Below are 20023 nucleotides of genomic sequence, written 5' to 3' on the forward strand. Positions count from 1 at the left end.
ATGTGGCACCCAGGGCATTGATGGCCACTCGGGGACGTGGTACCCAGGACATTGATGTCCCTTGAGGGAGGGATGTGGCACCCAGGGCATTGTGCCCACCAAGGGAGGTGGCACCCAGGGCATTGTGCCCACCGAGGGAGGTGGCACCCAGGGCATTGATGGCTATCCAGGGCTGTGGCACCCAGGGCATTGTGCCCACCGAGGGAGGTGGCACCCAGGGCATTGATGGCTATTCAGGGCTGTGGCACCCAGGTGGTTTCTGACTATTAAGGGCTGTGGCACCCAGGTCATTGGTGGCTATTAAGGGATGTGGCACCCAGGGCACTGATGTCCCTTGAGGGCTGTGACACCCAGGGCAGATCCCCCCTCGTCCCCTGAAGCAGAGCCTGTCCTGCTGGCCCGGAGAGCCAGGGCCACATTCCCCCCATGTGATGAGCTCAGCACTGAATTATTTATCCAGGTTTTCATTCCGCATCCATCCCTCCTGTCTCTGCCTGCCCCAGGAGCTGCTCGGGGGTGAAGCCTCCTGGGACACCCCAGAGGAGGGTTTGCTGCCTGCCTTAACCCCTGAGGCTCCAGACACCTCCTCTGCCCCAGCTCCTCCTGCTTTCCTCAGCGTTCAGCCCACATTGCTGCTCTGCCCTGAGCTCTGAGCAGGACAAAGGATGCTGTGAATCCCTCCTGGCTCTCCTTTTCCTCCAGCTGTGGCCAGGGGTGTGTTGGATTCTTCTCCTCAGCATCTCAGCTCATTCGTAGCCTGTCACAGACATCTTTTATAAAAAATCCTTTCCTTAGGATTTTTCCTCCTGAGAAGCTGGGAGGCCTCAGGAACAAAATGTAAACATTGATTATCTGCTGCTGTGGAATGCAACAGGTGCATCTGGGATTGGTCTCATGTGGTTGTTTCTAATTAATGGCCAATCACAGTCAGCTGGCTCAGACTCTCTGTCTGAGACACAAGCGTGTGTTATCATTCTTTCCTTTTCTATTCTTAGCCAGCCTTCTGATGAAATCCTTTATTCTATTTTTTTAGTATAGTTTTAATGTAATATAAAATAATAAATCAAGCCTTCTAAAACATGGAGTTAGGTCCTCATCTCTTCCCTCAAGACTCCTGTGAACACCGTCACAGTAGCCCAGGAGGAAAATTCTGCATTCCTTGGGCCTTCTGCTCCAGGGCCTTCCCTAAAAGCAGAACCTGAGGATGTTTGTTCTTGTTTTTCAGCTTTTTTTCCTGTTTTTTTTTAAGGATTAAGGGTGGCCTGGCAGCAGGGCACTGACATTTAGGATAATCTGGTGTGATCCAGCATTAGTTTTCGTGGATGTGTCTGTTTCCTTCCCTGCCTGTGTGGTTTGGCTCATGGTTCAGGATTGCTGTGACCCAGAAGGAGACACCTTGCAGATAATTGTGGGATTTTCTTCTTCGCTTGCAGCCAGGGGCACTTAGGGGAGCTCTGATCACTTCCAGAACCTCTGGGATGGGTGGATTTCGTGTGCAAGCCCCAGAGCTGCCGAGTCTCTCACACTCATGGTTGTTTTTACACTTGGTTTTATAGGAAAAAAAAAAAAAAAGGTGCAGGACAGGGGAAAAGATGATTCTGTGTTCCTGTCCAGCCTCCAGCTGGAGCTCTGCAGGGTCTGGGCTGGGAGGAGGGCTCAGAGCAGCTCTGGGGACTCTGCTCCAGCCCTGCAGGCACCAGAGCCTGTCCCTGCAGCACCCTGGGGCTTCCCAGAGCCAAACTGGGAGCAGGAAGGGTCATTCAGCATTGTAGGGCAAAATCTCACAAAATCATCTCACAAAGATTCTCCACTGGGTGTCCCAACCCACCAGATCCTCCTGCTGAATTGGGATTGCACCTAAAGGGTCTCTGCCAGGGGAAATGAAATGGTGAATTTGGGGCTTTTTGGAGTGAAAGTGTCCAGGGGAACTCTTGAGCCCAGTTCTTGGGTGCTCTGCTCTGCAAGGGACAGGCTGGGAAAGCTGGAGAGAAGGCTCCAGGGAGAGCTGAGAGCCCTTGCAGGGCCTGAAGGGGCTCCAGGAGAGCTGCAGAGGGACTGGGGACAAGGATGGAGGGACAGGAGCCAGGGAATGGCTGCCAGTGCCAGAGGAATGGCAGGGCTGGATGGGATCTTGGCAATTGGGAATTGTTCCCTGGCAGGGTGGGCAGGGGCTGGGCTGGAATTGCCAGAGCAGCTGTGGCTGCCCCTGGAGCCCTGGCAGTGCCCAAGGCCAGGCTGGGCATTGGGGCTGGCAGCACCTGGCACAGTGGCAGGTGGCCCTGGGCTGGAATGGGATAACTTTAGGCTCCCTTCATCCCAAACCATTCTGGAATTTTATGACTGATGATTATAAATTCTGATATTCTGTGATACTCAGGAGTCCGAGCAGAACCCCAGAGCCCCCCAGGTGCAGGAATGACCCCAGAGCCCCCTCACTGCCCCATCCCACCCCAGCCCTCACCCCACATTTCCCCTCCTCCCTCCCACCCCAACCCCTCTCTGGATGCTCCTGCCCAGCCCGGCCCAGGAGGAGCTGCTGGCAATGAAATGTTAATTAAATGTTCATTAAATGCGGGGCCGTAATTGGCTGCTCCGGCCCCGGGACCCCGAGGCTCAGCCGGGTTTGCTCTGCAGCCCCGGCTGCCGGAGCCTCCTGAATATTTCATGGCTCTGCTTTGTTGCCATCCTTCCTGTGAGTCATTTTTCCAGCAGAACCCCGGGCTGGCCGCGTTATTTGACCCCCCTTTTTTAAATTTAACCGATTTTTAAATTTTCTTTTATTTTACCCTTTATTTTATTTAAACCTCCTTTTTATTTAACTCATTTTTAATTTAACACCTTTTTAAATTTAACCCTTTTTATTTAATCTCTTTTTTATTTAACTTATTTTTTAATTGAACCCATTTTTTTATTTAACCCGCTTTTTTGAATTTAACCCCCTTTTTAAATTTACCTTCTTTTTTAATTTAACCCCTTTTTTATTTCACCCTTTTTTATTTAACCCCTTTTTAAAATTAACCCCTTTTTATTTAATCTCTTTTTAAAATTTAAAATTTAACATTTTTTATTTAACACCTTTTTTTATTTAACCTCCTTTTTTAATTAAACCCTCTTTTTTTACTTAACCTCTTTTTTATTCAACCCCTTTTTTTATTTAAGCTCTTTTTAAATTTAACCCCTTTTTAAAATCAAATTTATTTTTAAAAAATATTCTTTTTTTTTCATTTTATTTTTCATTTAAGCCCTTTGGAGGGTTCCAAGGAGAGCTGGGAATCTGCTGTAGGAAGGGGATTTTATGTCCTGGCTTGGTGCTGCTGCTTTGCTGTGACGTGCTGGGGAGCAGGAGCTGCTCCTGTGCTCAGCCTGCCTGGGGAAAGGTGGCAGCGCATCCCTAAATCCCCTGGAGCATCCCCAAATCCCCTGGAGCATCCCCAAATCCTCTGGAGAATCCCCAAGTCCCCTGGAGGCATCCACAAAACACCTGGAGGCATCCACAAATCCCCTGGAAATACCCCCAAAACCCCTGCAGCATCCCTAAATCCCCTGGAGCATCCTCCAAACCCCTGGAGGTATCCCCCAAAACCCCTGGAGCATCTCCAAATCCCCTGGGGCATTCCTAAATTCTGTGGAGCATCCCTAAATCCCCTGGAGCATCCCCAGAATTTCTAGAAATACCCCCAAAAACCCTGGAGCATCCCCCAAACCCCTGAAGGCATCCTCAGAACTCCTGGAGAATCCCCAAATCCTCTGGAGTAACCCTAAATCTCCTGGGGCATCCCTAAATCCCATGGTAATGCTCCCCAAACCCCTGGAGCATCTCAAAATCCTCTGGAGCCTCTCCAAATCCCCTTGAGGCATCCTCAAGTCCCTTGGAAGCATTCCCAAAACACCTGGAGGTACCCCCAAAACCCCTGGAGCATCTCTAAACCCTCTGAAGAATCCCCAGACACTTGGAGGCATCCCCAGAACTCCTGGAGAACTCTGAAATTCCCTGGAGCATCCCCTAAATCCTCAGGAGAATCCCTAAAACTCCTGGGCTATCCCCAGAATTCCTGGACCATCCCCAAAACTCCTGGAGCATCCCTAAATCCTCATGAGCATGCCCAAATCCCCTGGAGCATTCCCAAGTCCCCTGGAGCATCCCTGAATCCCCTGGAGCATCCCCAAAATCCCTGGAACATCCCCAAATTCCCTGGAGCATCTCCCAAACCCCTGGAACATCCCCAGATCCTCTGGATTCATCCCCAAATCCCCCAGATTCTCAGGCTGAGGGGTTGGAAGCTCTGGCACAGGGTGAATTTTTCAGGCTGTTGTTTTCCCCCATGGCTGAGCCCCCCCCAGAGCTCAAAACTGATGGAATTCCATGGAATTCTGCATCCAGGACAGGAGGGTTTGGGGCTGGCAGTGTGGGGATGGGTGTGCAGCCCCCAGGGTTGGGATCAGCCCCTGTGGAGGGATTTCCTGGGGGTCCCTCCACTTTTCCTGGGGTTCATTTCACATTTCCTGGTGTTAATTCCCTTTTCCTGATGCTCACTCCACTTTTCCTGGTGTTCACTTTCCCTGGTATTCGTTCCACTTTTCCTGGTGGTAATTTCACCTTTCCTGGTGCTCATCCCACATTTCCTCGTGTTCCCTCCACTTTTCCTGGTTTTAATTACATTTTTCTTGGTGTTCATCCCACATTTCCTGGTGTTAATTCCACTTTTCCTGGTGCTACCTCTGCTTTCCCTGGTGCTCACCCCACTTTTTGTGGTGTTCTTTCCACTTTTCCTGGTGTTAATTTCACTTTTCTGGTGCTCATCCCATAGTTCCTGGTGTTCCCTCCACTTCTCCTGGTGTTCACTCCACTTTTCCTGGTATTCATCCCACATTTACTGGTGTTCCCTCTACTTTCCCTGGTTTCATTCCCTGTTTCCTGGCAATAATTCCACTTTTTCTGGTGCTCGCTCCACTTTTTGTGGTGTTCTTTCCACTTTCCCTGGTGTTCCTCCCACTTTTCCTGGTGTTCCCTCCACTTTCTTTGGTGTTCATCCCACATTTCCCCGTGTTCCCTCCACTTTTCCTGGTGTTCACTTGGTGTTCACGTCACTTTTCCTGGTGCTAATCTCACATTTCCTGGTGTTAATTCCACTTTTCCTGGTGCTCACCCCACTTTTCCTGGTGTTCATCCCACTTTTCCCAGTGTTCACTTTCCCTGGTTTTCCCTCCACTTTTCCTGGTATCAATTCCACATTTCCTGGTGCTCATCCCACATTTCCTGGTGTTCTTTCCACTTTTCCTGTTATTCCCTCCACTTTTTTCTGTTGTTCCCTCAACTTTTTGTGGTGTTCTTTCCACTTTCCCTGGTGCTCTCCACTTTTCCTGGTGTTTCCTCCACTTTTTGTGGTGTTCATTCCACTTTTCCTGTTGTTCCCTCCACTTTTCTCCATCCTACCAAGCAATTCTGCCTGTGCAGCTCTGACTCTCTTTGCACCCTGAAGGTTCTGTCCCCACTAAAACCTCTCCAATGGCTTTCCTGAATGATATCTCGACTTTTCCCCAAGTTTTCCTTTCAGACAATGCCCCAGGGATGTTTTTGGGCCATTCCTTGTGCTCTCACCCTGCTCCATCCCCCTGGGCACAGCTCTGTGCTGTTTCTCTGCCTCTCAACCTCGCTCCTGTTACACCTCACAGCTGTGAGGGCAAAAATACACCCAAGTTTCATTTCAAAAACTGCAGTGGAAACTTTCTATGGAAAGAGGCCACCCCAAAAAGCCCCTGCAAGAACCAAGCCCGGCAGAACAACTTCCTCTGGCTGCTTTGTTTTCCGTTTGCATCAGCCCTGGCCTCCCTGGGGCTCTGCACTTGTGGTTCTTTGGTGTCACCCAGCACAAGTGCAGCAAAACCTCGGTGCATGCAGGAGATTTTGATGTCTTTTGGCTTTTTGAATCTTTCTGATAAGGGGAAAAAAAAAAAAACAAACAAAAAATAACTCAGCTGAGCTTTGAACAGAGGGAGAAGTGGCAGGAGTGGAGGTAACAATTAGAATTGGTCAGGGAGATGCTCCAGATGAGGAGGATGGAGAAAGAGAGAGAAGGAGAAAGGGAGGAAAGGAGAAAGGGAGAAAAGGAGGAAAAGAGAAAAGGAGTGGTAGGACAGAAATGGCCAAAGTGTGGGAGCGGCTCCACCAGGGAGAGGGGAATGCTGAGGGATTCAGCCATGGGGGTTGAGCGGCTGCTGCCAGGCGGGGAGAGCTCAGCTGGGAGAGGCTTTGTCACAGAGCCATGGGATGGTTGGGGTTGGAAGGGACCTTAAATCCAACCCAGTGCCGCCTGTGCCATGGCAGGGACACCTCCCACTGTGCCAGGTGCTCCAGCCTGGCCTTGGGCACTGCCAGGGCTCCAGGGGCAGCCACAGCTGCTCTGGCAATTCCAGCCCAGCCCCTGCCCACCCTGCCAGGGAACAATTCCCAGTTCCCAAGATCCCATCCAGCCCTGCCATTCCTCTGGCACTGGCAGCCATTCCCTGGCTCCTGTCCCTCCATCCTTGTCCCCAGTCCCTCTGCAGCTCTCCTGGAGCCCCTTCAGGCCCTGCAAGGGCTCTGAGCTCTCCCTGGAGCCTTCTCCTCTCCAGGGCAGCACCCCCAGCTCTCCCAGCCTGGCTCCAGCCCTGACTCCTTGCAGCAGTTCCACACCTTCCCTGTGTTTATCCAGCTTGTAAAGTATTAAAACCCCCAAAGGTCCCAGTTTGTCCCCGGTGTGACAGCACAGAGCAGTGCAGGTGTCCCTGTTCCTGTGCCCCTGGTGGCAGCTGGGCCCTTCCTGGCTGTGAGTTTCCACTTTTCCTGGTGCTCATCCCACATTTTGGGACCTGCAGAGTGAAATTTCTCATTTTCACCCCTGGGGAAGATGAAGCAAAGAAATTTTTTTCCTTAATGAGTGGTTGGGGCACAGCTTTGAGCATCTGATTTCCTGCTGGCCTTGGCCCCGGTGCCATTTTCTGCTCACAGATGGAGCTAATGGCCAATGTTCTGCAAAGACATTTGGGGTTTTTATTTTTTTCTTTCCCCTTTTCTCTCTGGCTGATTGCATCGTCAAGAGCTGCTGGTTCAATCTCAGTTCACAGCCTCTCTCCACTTCCTTTAGAGCAGCAGAGAACTTCTCCTCTGCACAAGTGCCAAACCCTCAAAGCCCTTCCCTGTGCCTGCGACTCCCCTTGCTGCTCTGAGCCATTTCTAAAGGCCGAGCTCAGCATGAGCAACCCAAAATAAACATGATATTATAATATAATACATTAAATAAATATTTTTCGGTAAAATAAACCCAAGGAGGAGCAGGAATGGGCCACAGGAGTAATTTCTCCCTTGGTTTTGGTGCTCTCTTGGTGTGGATGTGGGGGAAGGAATGAGCTTGGAGCTGCTGCTCTGAGGAGCCACGTCACAGAATCCCAGAATTGTTTGGGGTTTTTAATGGAAAGGGCTTTAAAACAGAAGATGCCAGAGGCACTGAGGAGCTCGAGTGAGGATTTATTTCGAGGGTCTCGTGTTGGATTCTGCTCTCAAAACTTGGGACGATCCTGAGAAGCCCCAGCCAGGCTCCTGCTGCTCAGCTCCAGCTTAACTGAGAGCCATCAGCCCCTCTTGGCCTTGGAACAAAGATTTTTAGGTTAAAAGGGGGAAAAAAATAACAAAAAAGGAGCAGTGCAGGCACTGGAGATGAAGCAGCTTTAGAACCTCTTTTATCAGGGCAGCTTCCACCTCCAGGCTGGAGTTAGACATTCATTTCCCAGCCACAGATATGAATTCCCAAAAATTCCTCTCTCCCTCCCCGAGCCAGGGCAGGGCGGCAGCTCCTGGGAGCTCCTGCAGCCATTCTGGGGCTGCTGGCACTGCCCAGAGCCAATGTCCAGCCTGGCCTGGAACAGGGGAAAGGGGGGATGAGCATCCCCTGGGGGTCAGGACACCCCTGGAGTTGCCAATTCCAGGAATCCCCGCAGAGCTTGGAGCTGCTGCTCTGAGGAGCCAGAGCACAGAATCCCAGAATTGTTTGGGGTTTTAAAGGAAGGGACTTTAACACTCATCTTGTTCCATGGCAGGGACGCCTCCCCTGGTGGCTCCAATGTCCAGCCTGGCCTGGGACAGCCCCAGGGATGCAGGGGCAGCCACAGCTGCTGCTGTCCCTTGCAGGGAGGTGACAAGTGGGGGTTTCATCCCGCCCTTCAGCCCAGCTTTGACAGAGACAGCACCTTGTGCTCTCCTTCCCTCACAAAACCTGCCTGGAACCTCAGCATTGCCTGGCACTGAGGGACCTGGGGAGGATCTGCAGCCTGACAGGGCCAGAGGGGGAGATTTGGAGGAGAATCCAGAGCAATTCCATTTCCTAGTGGCTCAGCCCTGTGATGGTGTTCACAGGGGTTTTTGGATGAGGGAAGAGACGAGGATCTGACTCCGTTTCAGAAGGTTGATTTATTATTTTATGATATATATCACATTAAAACTATACTAAAACAATAGAAGAAAGAATTTCATCAGGAGACTGGCTAAGCATGGAATAATAAAGAATGATAATAAAGGTCTGTGGTTCAGCTCTCTGTCCGAGCCAGCTGACTGTGATTGGCTGTTAATTAGAAACAACCACATGAGACCAATCACAGATGCACCTGTTGCATTCCACAGCAACAGATAATCAATGTTTACATTTTGTTCCTGAGGCCTTTCAGCTTCTCAGGAGGAAAAATCCTAAGGAAAGGATTTTCCATAAAAGATGTCTGTGACACAGCCCCGATCCCAGAGCAGCAGAAACCACTGGGATGGATTTTCCCTTCTCCTCCCTGCAGCAACTTCAGCACCAGGGGAGAGCTCAGCTGTGCCCTGGGCTGGCTCCATCCATGGACACTGGACTCCCTGGAACCTCAGGAAGGGTTCTGGCTTGTCCCAGATTGCAAGGCAAGATGGATTCTATTTGATATCTGTCAGAGCTGGGGCAGTTGTCTTCTGTTCATTGGGGCAGTTTTCCTTATATCTTCGACACCCACTCCTCCCTCGGGAGGGGATGCCTGCTGATAACAGCTATTGAATGTCCCTGCATGGCTGATAGGAACTACAGCATCCCACTGGGAGATGTGAGCCCAGAGGAGGAGCCAAGCATTCCTACCTGGATATAATCTCTGGGCTCCCTGGAACCTTGGGAAGCTTTCTGGCTTCAGAAAATGCCAGCAGGATCTGGGGCAGGTGGGAGCTTTATCTCCCTTTATCGAGTGCAGAGTGCCCTGGGATCTCTCTCCTCTTCCCCTCCCGCCTTGGAGCCACCCCCATGGCTCTTCTGTAGCTGGGGTGGCTGAGTGTGTCCCACCCCAGGCTCAGCCCCTGCATTCCCACATCTCCAGCCCCACACCTCCTGGTATACCCCCAAACCTGCCAAGCTTTCATTCCCTGCCCCCTCTGGGGCTGCAGGGAGGCTTTGGGGTTTCTGAGCTGCTGAGAGCCCTGGCAAGGAGCCCACAGGGGAAATACCTGAGCAGGAATTTCTCACCCTGCACTGGGCCAGGGTTGGGCTGTCCTCACCCTGCCAGCCACGGTGCCTCCCATTCACCCTGCAGAGCTTTGGGGTGTTCCTGGGGAGCCCTGGGGTGTTCCTGGGGAGCCCTGGGGTGTTCCTGGGGAGCCCTGCTCCCCTCAGAGCACAGCCCCAGGCTTCTCCATGGCCCCTCCAGCCTGGGAACGGGGAAACCAACGGTAATGCTGGGCTTGGGAAGGGGCATGGGAATAAAGGACCAAGAGAGGGTTCTCAGGAGGAGAGGCTGGGACTGGTCCCAGCCTGGTGGTCATGACAAGGCCTTGGTTTACTTCCCTGGAAGATGACAGTAAAGTTCTCCTTAGGCCTGATCCTAATCTGGCCCCTGATGTTAATTCATCCTGATTTATTGCTCAGAGCACAAGGGGCCGGGCAGGAAATGAGCAAAAAGCATTACTGAGAAAAAAAAAAAAAATTAAAAAAAAATCTCTGCTTTCACACTTGGTGGTGAGGGGAGCGAAGCTTTGAGGATGCTGCTCTTGCTGCACCAGAATTCATTCACTTTTTGTTTTTGTTTTGGCTCCTGAAGAGCTCTTTCCCCTCACCCTCAGGAGCACTGGATGCAATTAAGCTCAGCAGCAGTGGCCCTTTGCAGCTCCTTCCTGTCAGCAGGGGAAATTACACAGAAATTGGGGACTTTTGGGTTCTTTTCCCCATCTCAGTGAGTGAATGGCCACTGCAGACATTCAGCTCCTCGGTGCTGTCACCTCCCGAGGATTTCAGCTCAGCTGGGCCTGGTTTTACCTCTGAATCAGGAGCCTGCATGGTTTGAGCTGCTCATTTACTTGGCCTCCTCTCTTGCTGGGAGGGTGTCTGGGATGCAGCAGTGCTGGGGGATGGCGATGGTGATCCTGAGCTGCTGCCCCAGCTCCAGGCTGTGCTTTACAGAGCTGCTTTCAGCTGCAAACTGAGATTTCTGCTCCAAATGGTTTTAGAAGTTTTATCTCCCAAAAAAGGAGGAGCAGAAGGCCTAGTCCCAGCCTCTCCTTCTGGGGACCCTCTCTTGGTCCTTTATTTCCGTTCTTCCTTCCCAAGCCCAGCATTCCCATTGGTTTCCACCTTCCCAGGCTGGAGGGGCCATGGAGAAGCCTGGAGATGTGCTCTGAGGGGAATTAAATGCATTTGATTCTGAGGGGAATCAAATGCAGAGCTGTGCTCGGAAGGGAATTAATGCATCTTCCAGGGAATTAAACCAAGGCCTTGTCATGACCACCAGGTCCCCAGTCCCAGCCTCTCCTGCTGGGGATCCTCTCTTGGTTTTTATTTCCATGCCCCCTCCCCAAGCCCAGCATTCCCATTTATTTCCACCTTCCCAAGCTGGAGGGGGTCATGGAGAAGCCTGGAGATGTGCTCTGAGGAGAAATTAATGCACCTTCCAGGGAATTAAACCAAGGCCTTGTCATGCTGGGCTGACCCTCAGGCTGGGACCAGTCCCAACCTCTCTTGGTCCTTTATTTCCATGCCCCTTCCCAAGCCCAGCATTACCGTTGGTTTCCCCGTTCCCAGGCTGGAGGGGCCATGGAGCAGCCTGGGGCTGTGCTCTGAGGGGAGCAGGGCTCCCCAGGAACACCCCAGGGCTCCCCAGGAACACCCCAAAGCTCTGCAGGGTGAATGGGAGGCACCGTGGCTGGCAGGGTGAGGACAGCCCAACCCTGGCCCAGTGCAGGGTGAGAAATTCCTGCTCAGTTATTTCCCCCTGTGGGCTCCTTGCAGGGCTCTCAGCAACTCAGAAACCCCAAAGCCTCCCTGCAACCCCAGAGGGGGCAGGGAATGAAAGCTTGGCAGGTTTGGGATTGAACCAGGAGGTGTGGGGCTGGAGATGTGGGAATGCAGGGGCTGAGCCTGGGGTGGGACACACCCGGCCAGCCCAACTCCAGGAGAGCCATGGGGGTGGCTCCAAGGCAGGAGGGGAAGAGGAGAGAGATCCCAGGACACCCTGACCTGGATAAAGGGAGATAAAGCTCCCAACTGCCCCAGATCCTGCTGGCATTTCCTGATCCCAGCTGAAGCCATGTCTTGGTTTGGAAAGCCAGGTGTCTGCTAAGGAAGGCAGGAAGCTCCCCTGAAATGGAGAATGCAAACCCTCCCCACCCCTCTGAATTGCTATAAATTTTAAATTAAGGGGATCTCAGGCAAAAAATATGGGAGCAGGAAATAACAGTTCTTTAATAGAGAAGGGAAAAAAATAAAAGGAAAAAATAAACAATGCAGTGAACTAAACCAACAGTGCCAGAGTCAGAACCCAAGCTGACACCCTGTGGGTCAGGCTGTTGGCAGCAGCCCCATTGGAATTGTGGCTCAGCCCTCCTGCAGTGTCGGGGCTGGTTCTGCTGGAGCAGGGATCCTGGAGAAAGGTGCAGTCTCTGCCTCTGAAGATCCAGGGCCAGAGGCAGCTGCTGTTCCTCTGGGCAATCCAGTGCAGAAGCCGTGCTGGTGTTCCAGAATCTCCAGATTCTATCCGGGTAGGAATGCTTGGCTCCTCCCTCTGGGCTCCCATCTCCCAATGGGATGCTGTAGTTCTTATCAGCCATGCAGGGACATTCAATAGCTGTTATCAGCAGGTGTCCCCTCCCGAGGGAGGAGTGGGTTTTGAAGAGATAAGGAAAACTGCCCAATTATCAGGAGATAACTGCCCCAGCTCTAACAGATAGCAAATAGAATCCATCTTGCCTTGTAATTTGGGACAAGCCAGAACCCGTCACAAGGTTCCAGGAGAGCCCAATGTCCATGGATGGACCCAGCTCCGGCACAGCTGAGCTCTCCCTTGGAACTGAAGGTGCGACAGGGATGAGAAGGAAAAAGCCATCCCAGCAGTTTGTGCTGCTCTGGGATCAGGGCTGTGTCGCTGGGAAAAGGGAATTGCTCTGGATTCTCCTCCAAATCTCCTCCTCTGGCCCTGTCAGGCTGCAGATCCTCCCCAGGTCCCTCAGTGCCAGGCAATGCTGAGGTTCCAGGCAGGTTTTGTGAGGGAAGGAGAGCACAAGGTGCTGTCTCTGTCAAAGCTGGACTGAAGGGCAGGATGCAACCCCAATTGTCACCTCCCTGCAAGGAACAGCAGCAGCTGTGGCTGCCCCTGCATCCCTGGGGCTGTCCAGGCCAGGCTGGACACTGGGGCCACCAGGGGAGGCGTCCCTGCTATGGAACAAGGTGAGTGTTAAAGTCCCTTCCTTTAAAACCCCAAACAATTCTGGGATTTTGTGCTCTGGCTCCTCAGAGCAGCAGCTCCAAGCTCTGCAGGGATTCCTGGAATTGGCAACTCCAGGGGTGTCCTGACCCCCAGGGGATGCTCATCCCCCCTTTCCCCTGTTCCAGGCCAGGCTGGACATTGGCTCTGGGCAGTGCCAGCAGCCCCAGAACGGCTGGAGGAGCTCCCAGGAGCTGCCGCCCTGCCCTGGCTCGGGGGGGGGGAGAGAAGAATTTTTGGGAATTCATATAAATGAATGTCTAACTCCAGCCTGGAGGTGGAAGCTGCCCTGATAAAAGATGTTCTAAAGCTGCTTCATCTCCAGTGCCTGAACTGCTCCTTTTTTTTTTTTTTCCCCTTTTAACCTAAAATTCTTTGTTCTAAGCCCAGGAGGGGCTGATGGCTCCCAGTTAAGCTGGAGCTGAGCAGCAGGAGCCTGGCTGGGACTTCTCAGGGTGCTCCTGAACCAGGCTGGAGCTCCACTTGCCAGAGAAATGCAGAAGGAAATGTTGGGATGTTTGTCCATCAGCAAGGCCAGCAGTCATTCCCATCGGTGTTTGTGGCTGGGGAAGCCTCAGCAACCAGGGAGGGATGGGGCAGAAATTCCTGCTGCAGCCAGGAAAGCTCTCACTGTGCTGCTGAAGGGGAATGCTGATTTAGTGGTTTTTTGGTTTTTTTGGTTTTTTGGTTTTTTATTTTGTTATTAAAATGAAAATTCCCTTGTGATAAAAGCCTCTTCTGGCACTGAGCTCTCCCAGGCTCTCCACAGCCAGGTGGCAGTGAGGGCTTGGTGATCATGGAATCATGGAATGGTTCAGGATCCTTCCCTTCCCTTCCCATTACCATTCCCATTCCCTTTTTTTCCCATTCCCTGGGTAGCAGGGGAAGGAATTCCTCCTCCCCACCAGGCTGGGGTTGCCCAGAGGAATTTTTGGCATCTCCACTGCTCGGTCCTCTGAATCCAACCCCAAACTCCCCTGATGTGGCTGCTTCTTGTGGGAAGAGCAGCCCAGTCCTGATTCCCCTCCAGATTTTCAGGAAAACATTGATATTTTCAGAAAATATTATTGATATTTTGAAATATTGAAAGTATTTTAAAATATTGAAAATATTTTCCAAGGAAAGCATGGATATTCCAGATCCTGCTGTGGCTGGGGAGGCCTGGAGAGGTCATGGGGCTCTGGGGGCAGAACAGCCCAACAGCAACTTGGGGACACCCTCAAAATGCTTCATTTTCCTTACAAAAGGTCCAGAAGGTCTAAAATGGAGGTCCAAAAGGTCCTCAGGCTGGTGGGATTTGTGTCCCACAGAAGGGATTCCATCAGCTTGTACTGAAAATTCAGATTATTTGTGATGTCAGGGCCTGGTTCTGTGCAAGGTTTGGAGTGGGAAAGGGAAGAAGCTGTGATGTGGGCGTTGTTTGGCTTTTGATAATTAGGAATTGTTCCCTGGGAGGGTGGGGAGGGCCTGGGATGAATTTCCCAGAGCTGCTCCATCCCTGGAAGTGAAGCAAAACCTCAAACTATAGGATGGGGAATCACAGAATTATGGAATTATGGCTGGAAGGGACCTCAAATCCCATCCAATGCCACCCCATCCATGGCAGGGACACCTCCCACTGTGCCAGGTGCTCCAGCCTGGCCTTGGGCACTGCCAGGGCTCCAGGGGCAGCCACAGCTGCTCTGGGCACCCTGGCACAGCCCAAACCTCTCTAACCAGCCCTTGCCAGGCTACAAACCCCCTGTGGCAAATGGCACTGGGGGCACCTGCAACCAGCCAGGAAATCATTCTTTCCTTTCCTTTCTCCATTTGCTGCAATGGGTTTTGGTGCTGGTTTCCATCCTGGATTGAGGAATGTGAATGCCAGAGTGGTTTGGGTGGGAAGGGATCTTCAATGGCAGCTGATTGCAGCCCAGGGCCACCTGCCACTGTGCCAGGTGCTGCCAGCCCCAATGCCCAGCCTGGCCTTGGGCACTGCTAGGGCTCCAGGGGCAGCCTCTCTGTGCCCAGGGTGATGTTGGGAGGTTCCTTTTGACCTCTTCAGATCCCTGGAAAAAATTCCAGAACCTCCCTGTTCCCAGCTGTGCTCAATGATGATTTTGTTGGTTACAAGCCCAGCTTAAACTGTCCCCAAATGGAGCTGGGACCTCTCTGCCAGCCCAGGGAGGCTCTGGGGGAGCAGAGCCTGCTCTGGATCTATTTCTGGGCTTTGTGGAAATGCTGAAAATCCTGTCAGGCTCTCAGAGCCCCCTGCCCCAGCCTGGTTCCTGCTGAGGAATCAGAGCAGCTCTGCTGAGCCTTCCACCTGCAAGGGAAGGGTTTGTCTGCTCTGTGGGAAGGCAGATTGGTGCAAAAACAAATCTGCTTTGAGATCCTGTCACGTGAAGGGCTCCTGCAGATGTTTGAGTTGAATAGTTTTAACTTTTCTCTAATTAAAAGGGTAATTTTTTGGATAATTTTACTGGACAGGGCTCCCCCTCCATTGAGCCTCACCCTCTGGGTGCTGTTGGCACGTCTTGGTTGCTTCGATTTATGTTTCTTGTCCACAAAACTGATGGAATTTTACTTCTTTCCCCTGTGCAGACAGATCTCTCTGCCTGTGTGGGTGATGTGCTGGAGGAGCTGTTAATTTGGTTAATTAACTTGTGTAATTGAGCCACTGAGTTGCTTCCTGAGGGGTTTTTCTACCCTTGGAAAGAAAAACAATTGGCAGTCCAAGGTAAAGCCACCTCCTCGTGGGCTGTGCCTTAAATTCCCTGATCCAGGTGTTGGAGACCCCTTGAATTCCTTGAATTCCCACTCAGGGAACTCCTCCTGGGGTGTCTGGTGCAATTTAGGGCTGTGAATGTGAGAGTGATAGGGGTGGGATGGTGGGGATGGACAGAGAGCAGAGATCTCTGCAGCCAGGGCTGGGAACTTGTGGGTTATTGCAAAGGGCCTGGGTGCAGGGCCCTGCTGGGAGCTGCCAGACACAGCTCAGAGCAGGCCTGAGAGAAGAGAGGGGGAGAGAGAGAGAAAGAATAAAGGAAAAGGGAAAAAGAGGTAAAGAGAGTGGTAAAGAGGATGAGAGAGAGCAAAGAATAAAAGTAAGAGGGAAAAAGAGCGAGATTCCCATTACAATACCATAAATCTTCTTCTGTGATGAATATTCTAATTCTCACTAACCAATTTAGTACAAGATACAAATCCTACAGCATTTACATACAATAAAATTAGTATATAACATTTACATACTGTACGATACATATATAACCATTACATACTATAACAACTATAGTTACTTATGTCATATTATTATATTATATTATATTATATTATATTATATTATATTATATTATATTATATTATATTCATATATATATATATATATGTACACTGTATTTACTATAAAAATCATTACATTCCCACACTGGGTTACATTTTAAACCCTAAAAACTCCTCTTTGGGCCCCTTCTGCCAAGCTGGCAGGGTCTGCTCTGAGCCTTGGGCCTGTCTGCAGGCAGAGGGGATTGTTTGATCCAAAGGGGATCACCTTCAGCTGGCCATGCCATTGTTTTCCAGTTGTTCAGTAACTGAGGGATCTCAAAGCTTGCTTTCATTTCAATCTCACTTACAGTTTCCATATTGTCAAAATTTTTTGCCAGGCAGTCATATTTATAAGGCTTTCCTGTTCCATCTTTCCCAACAAACAAACCCCACAGGTGATTTTCCCTTGTGTTGTGTCCCTTGGGTTTGAGGAGCAGGGTAAGTCCTCCCTGTGGTCTTCACTCCAAATCAATCCCCACGCCGGGAATGTGAGTCCCCATCCCTGGAAATGTCCAACAAACCCCTGGGTGTGACACCTGGGGACATGGCTTGGTGGTGGCCATGGTGGGGCCGATTTGTGATTGGGCTGGATGGTCCTGGAGGGCTTTTCCAACCAAAATGAGGCCACAAATCTGATTTTCTTCTTTGGATTTCCAGTCTTTGCTCTTTCCACTCATTTCAGATCTTTCTCCTTGAGAATTTATCTGTGGTTTGACTGAAATGTCCAACCAAAATGATACCACAAATCTGATTTTCCTCCCTGGATTTCCACTCTGTGCTCTCTCCTTCCATCTCAGATCATTCTCCTTGGGAATTTATCTGTGATTTGACTGAAGTGTTGAACCATAACAATGCCACAAAACTGATTTTTCTCTCTGGATTTTCAGTCTTTGCTCTCTCCACCCATTTCAGATTTTTCTCCTTGGGAATTTATCTGTGATTTCATTGAAATGTCCAACCATAAAAATGCCACAAATCTAATTTTCCTCTCTGGATTTCCTCTGTGCTCTCTCCCTCCATCTCAGATCATTCTCCTTGTCCTCATTGGGAATTTATCTCTGATTTGACTGAAATGTCCAACACCAGCACCTAGTGGGGCCAGAGAGATGTAAAGTTCCCTTTGTTTATTTGTTGGACATTTTGTCTCTGCATCACAGCAAATATTGGGGTTTATTTTATTGCACTATTTCATGTTGGGGTTTATTTTATTGCACTATTTCATGTCCAGCTCCTGGAAATCCTGAGATTTCCCAAACCCCACCCTTTCAAGCCTGTATTTATCTCCGTGGTGGCCATGTCATTGATTATTCCTGCCTCACCAATTCACCCATCATTCCTGAAGTGTTTTTCTTTTTTTCTTGTTTCTTCCAGACCATTTCTACAATTTATCAAGACCATTTCGACTCCTAATCCTGGCTCTGAAGCACCTGCAGCCTGTCCCAGCCTGGTATCTGCAGCAATTTTAGTAAGAAAAATCTTCTTTTCCATCTTCCAAATGCATTTGAAAGGTTCCAGCCTGTGCTGGAGCTCCCATTTGCCCTTGGGTTTTGTGGAATTGGATTTGATGGTCCTGGTGGGTCCCTTCCAGCTCAGGACAACCTGGGGACCCTCTGAAAATGCTTAATTTTCCTTGCAGAAGGTCCAAAATGGAGCACAGCTCCTCAGGCTGGTGGGATTTGTGTCCCACAGAGGGGATCGGAATGTTTGTAATTAAAAATCAGATTATTTGTGGTGTCAGGGCCTGGTGCAGAGTTTGAAATGAGAAAGGTAAGAAAGTGATTTGGGGGTTGGTTGCGTTTTGGGAATTAGGAATTGTTCCCTGCGAGGGTGGGATTTGTGTCCCACAGAGGGGATTCCATCAGCTTAGGACATTTGTAATGAAAAATCAGAATATTTGTGGTCAGGGCCTGAGTAAAGCTGGTTTGTGCAGGGCTTGGAGTCTGACAGGGAAGAAACTGTGATTTGGGGCTTGGTTTGGTTTTGGGAAGGAATTGTTCCCTGGGAGAATCGGATTTCTGTCCCAAAGAGGGATTCCATCAGCTTAGAAAGTTTGTAATGAAAAATCGGAATATTTGTGGTGTCAGGGCCTGGTTCTGTGCAGGGAAAGGGAAAAGGAAGAAAGTGTGATTTGGGGCTTGGTTGGGTTTTGGGAATTAGGAATTGTTCCCTGGGAGAGTGGGATTTGTGTCCCAAAGAAGGGTTTGGAAGGTTTTTAATGAAAAATCAGATTATTTGTGGTGTCAGGGCCTGGTTCTGTGCAGGATTTGGAGTGTGACAGGGAAGAAAGTGTGATTTGTGTCTTGGTTGGATTTTGGGAATTAGGAATTGTTCCCTGTCAGGGTGGGGAGGACCTGGGCTGGAATTGCCAGACCTGCTGTGGCTGCTCCATCCCTGGCCAGGCTGAGCAGCCTGAAGGTGTCCCTGGGTTGGAACTGGATTGATTTAATTTCCCTTCCAACCCAAACCATTCCTAGAAAATCAGCAATTCTGCTTTTCCCCGTGGGTTTGGGCAGTTTTGGCTTTTCCTTTGTTCCCCACCTGCCTTTGGCTCCCCCTCGTTCCTCAAGGAGAGTTTGGGGCCGAGACCCCGAGGGCAGAAATGCAAACTGGGTTTATTTATTGCAAACTGAGTTTATTTCATGCATTTCAACCAGGTCTGGATGCTCCAAACCCTAGGAATTTTACCCTCTTTCCAGCACTGTGTGATTGTACCTGTATCTGCACGGGTTCATTTTGGTGGAGATGGCAAGAATTCCAGGGTTTGTGACTTTCTGAGGAATAAAAGGTTTATTATAGAGCAGATTTATATTTATAATATAAAGGGGCAGAGCCACAGGCTGTCCCCAGGGACAAAATCCAGTGGGCAGCCACTGCTGGTGTCCCTGTGACTGTCAGGGCTTAGCAAATAAGAAATGAAAACAAATCCAGGGCCCCAAAGGTGATCAGGTGCAAATAAAATGAATTAATTCCTTGTTTTTCCCTCAGGAGGAGTCTAAATCCGAGCTTTGCTCTTGTGTTTGTCAGGGCATTCTTGGGTTTAGGCTTTCTCTGTGCCATCCAATGGTTCTGGAAGTTTAATTTTAACAAACAAAAAAATAAATATCTGCTTGTTTTTCACCTCAGACTTCTTAGAAATGATCATGGGTTCGGATTTTCAGCTCCTCCGAAATTCCATGCCCATATTTGAGGGAAACTGAGGCACCAGAGTTTGGCTGCAGGGCTGAGCTGAAGTGGAAAATGCCAAATTCTGTGACCTGCCTTCCCCAAAGTCACAAGAAATTGAGAGGAAACGAAGTTCTGGGAGCAAAGCATTGCAGCTTGATATTTTCAAGGGCTTTAATGACATAAAACTGATTTACTTGGAGGGGAAAAGCTTGAAATATCCCTGCAGAGAGTACATAATGTGCATGGTTTTGTATTCATTCCCTGAATTTCAGGGGATGGATGAAACCTCTCCCAGGCATAATGGAATTATATTGGGATGTGCTCTCATCAGGGTGGTGTTAAAAGCAGATGCACAAAGGGAATTCTCTTTGGAGAAAGGGGGAAAAAACCTCTTGTGTTACCAGTGAATGATTCTTAGCCCTGCAATAAACCTAATCAGCTTAATTAGGATTAATTTGGCCGCCTGGCTTTTATTTATGTGGAATAAAAACAGATCTAAGGAGTTTTGTTGAAAACCTCTGTGAGTTTTAGTGATATTTTCGAGTTCTTTCACCTGAGCAGCGTAAAAATCTCTGCCTGGTTGGGCTTTTAGGGAGAATTATGCTGCACCCAGCATTGAGAGCCATTAATTCTCCATTTTCTCTTGCATCTTTCATTGTCAGGAAATCCATCTGCTGTCCCCATTCCCATGTGGAGGTGACCCAGCTCTCTCTGGGTGTCTTCAAAAGTGATTTTTTGGTGGGTTTTTTTTTTTTTTGAGGATTGTACCAAGTCTCTCCTCTGGCAGCAGCCTGGTTCTGCTCCTGCTCTGCTGCCC

At 50.0% G+C, this 20023-nt stretch overlaps 1 protein-coding gene across 5 annotated transcripts in view; it reads left to right on the forward strand.

Moving 5' to 3' along the window:
• The window catches only part of HIVEP3 (HIVEP zinc finger 3), a 300751-nt gene that overhangs the window by 178490 nt on the left and 102238 nt on the right, over nt 1-20023 (forward strand). For all 5 annotated transcript variants that reach the window (XM_074555698.1, XM_074555699.1, XM_074555701.1 and 2 more), the window contains one exon: nt 17413-17506. The gene's annotated coding sequence lies outside the window, so the exon portion shown is untranslated. The remainder of the gene's footprint in view (nt 1-17412; nt 17507-20023) is intronic.

The sequence above is a fragment of the Zonotrichia albicollis genome, chromosome 20 (assembly GCF_047830755.1).
Source record: "Zonotrichia albicollis isolate bZonAlb1 chromosome 20, bZonAlb1.hap1, whole genome shotgun sequence".
Classification (NCBI taxonomy): Eukaryota; Metazoa; Chordata; class Aves; order Passeriformes; family Passerellidae; genus Zonotrichia; species Zonotrichia albicollis.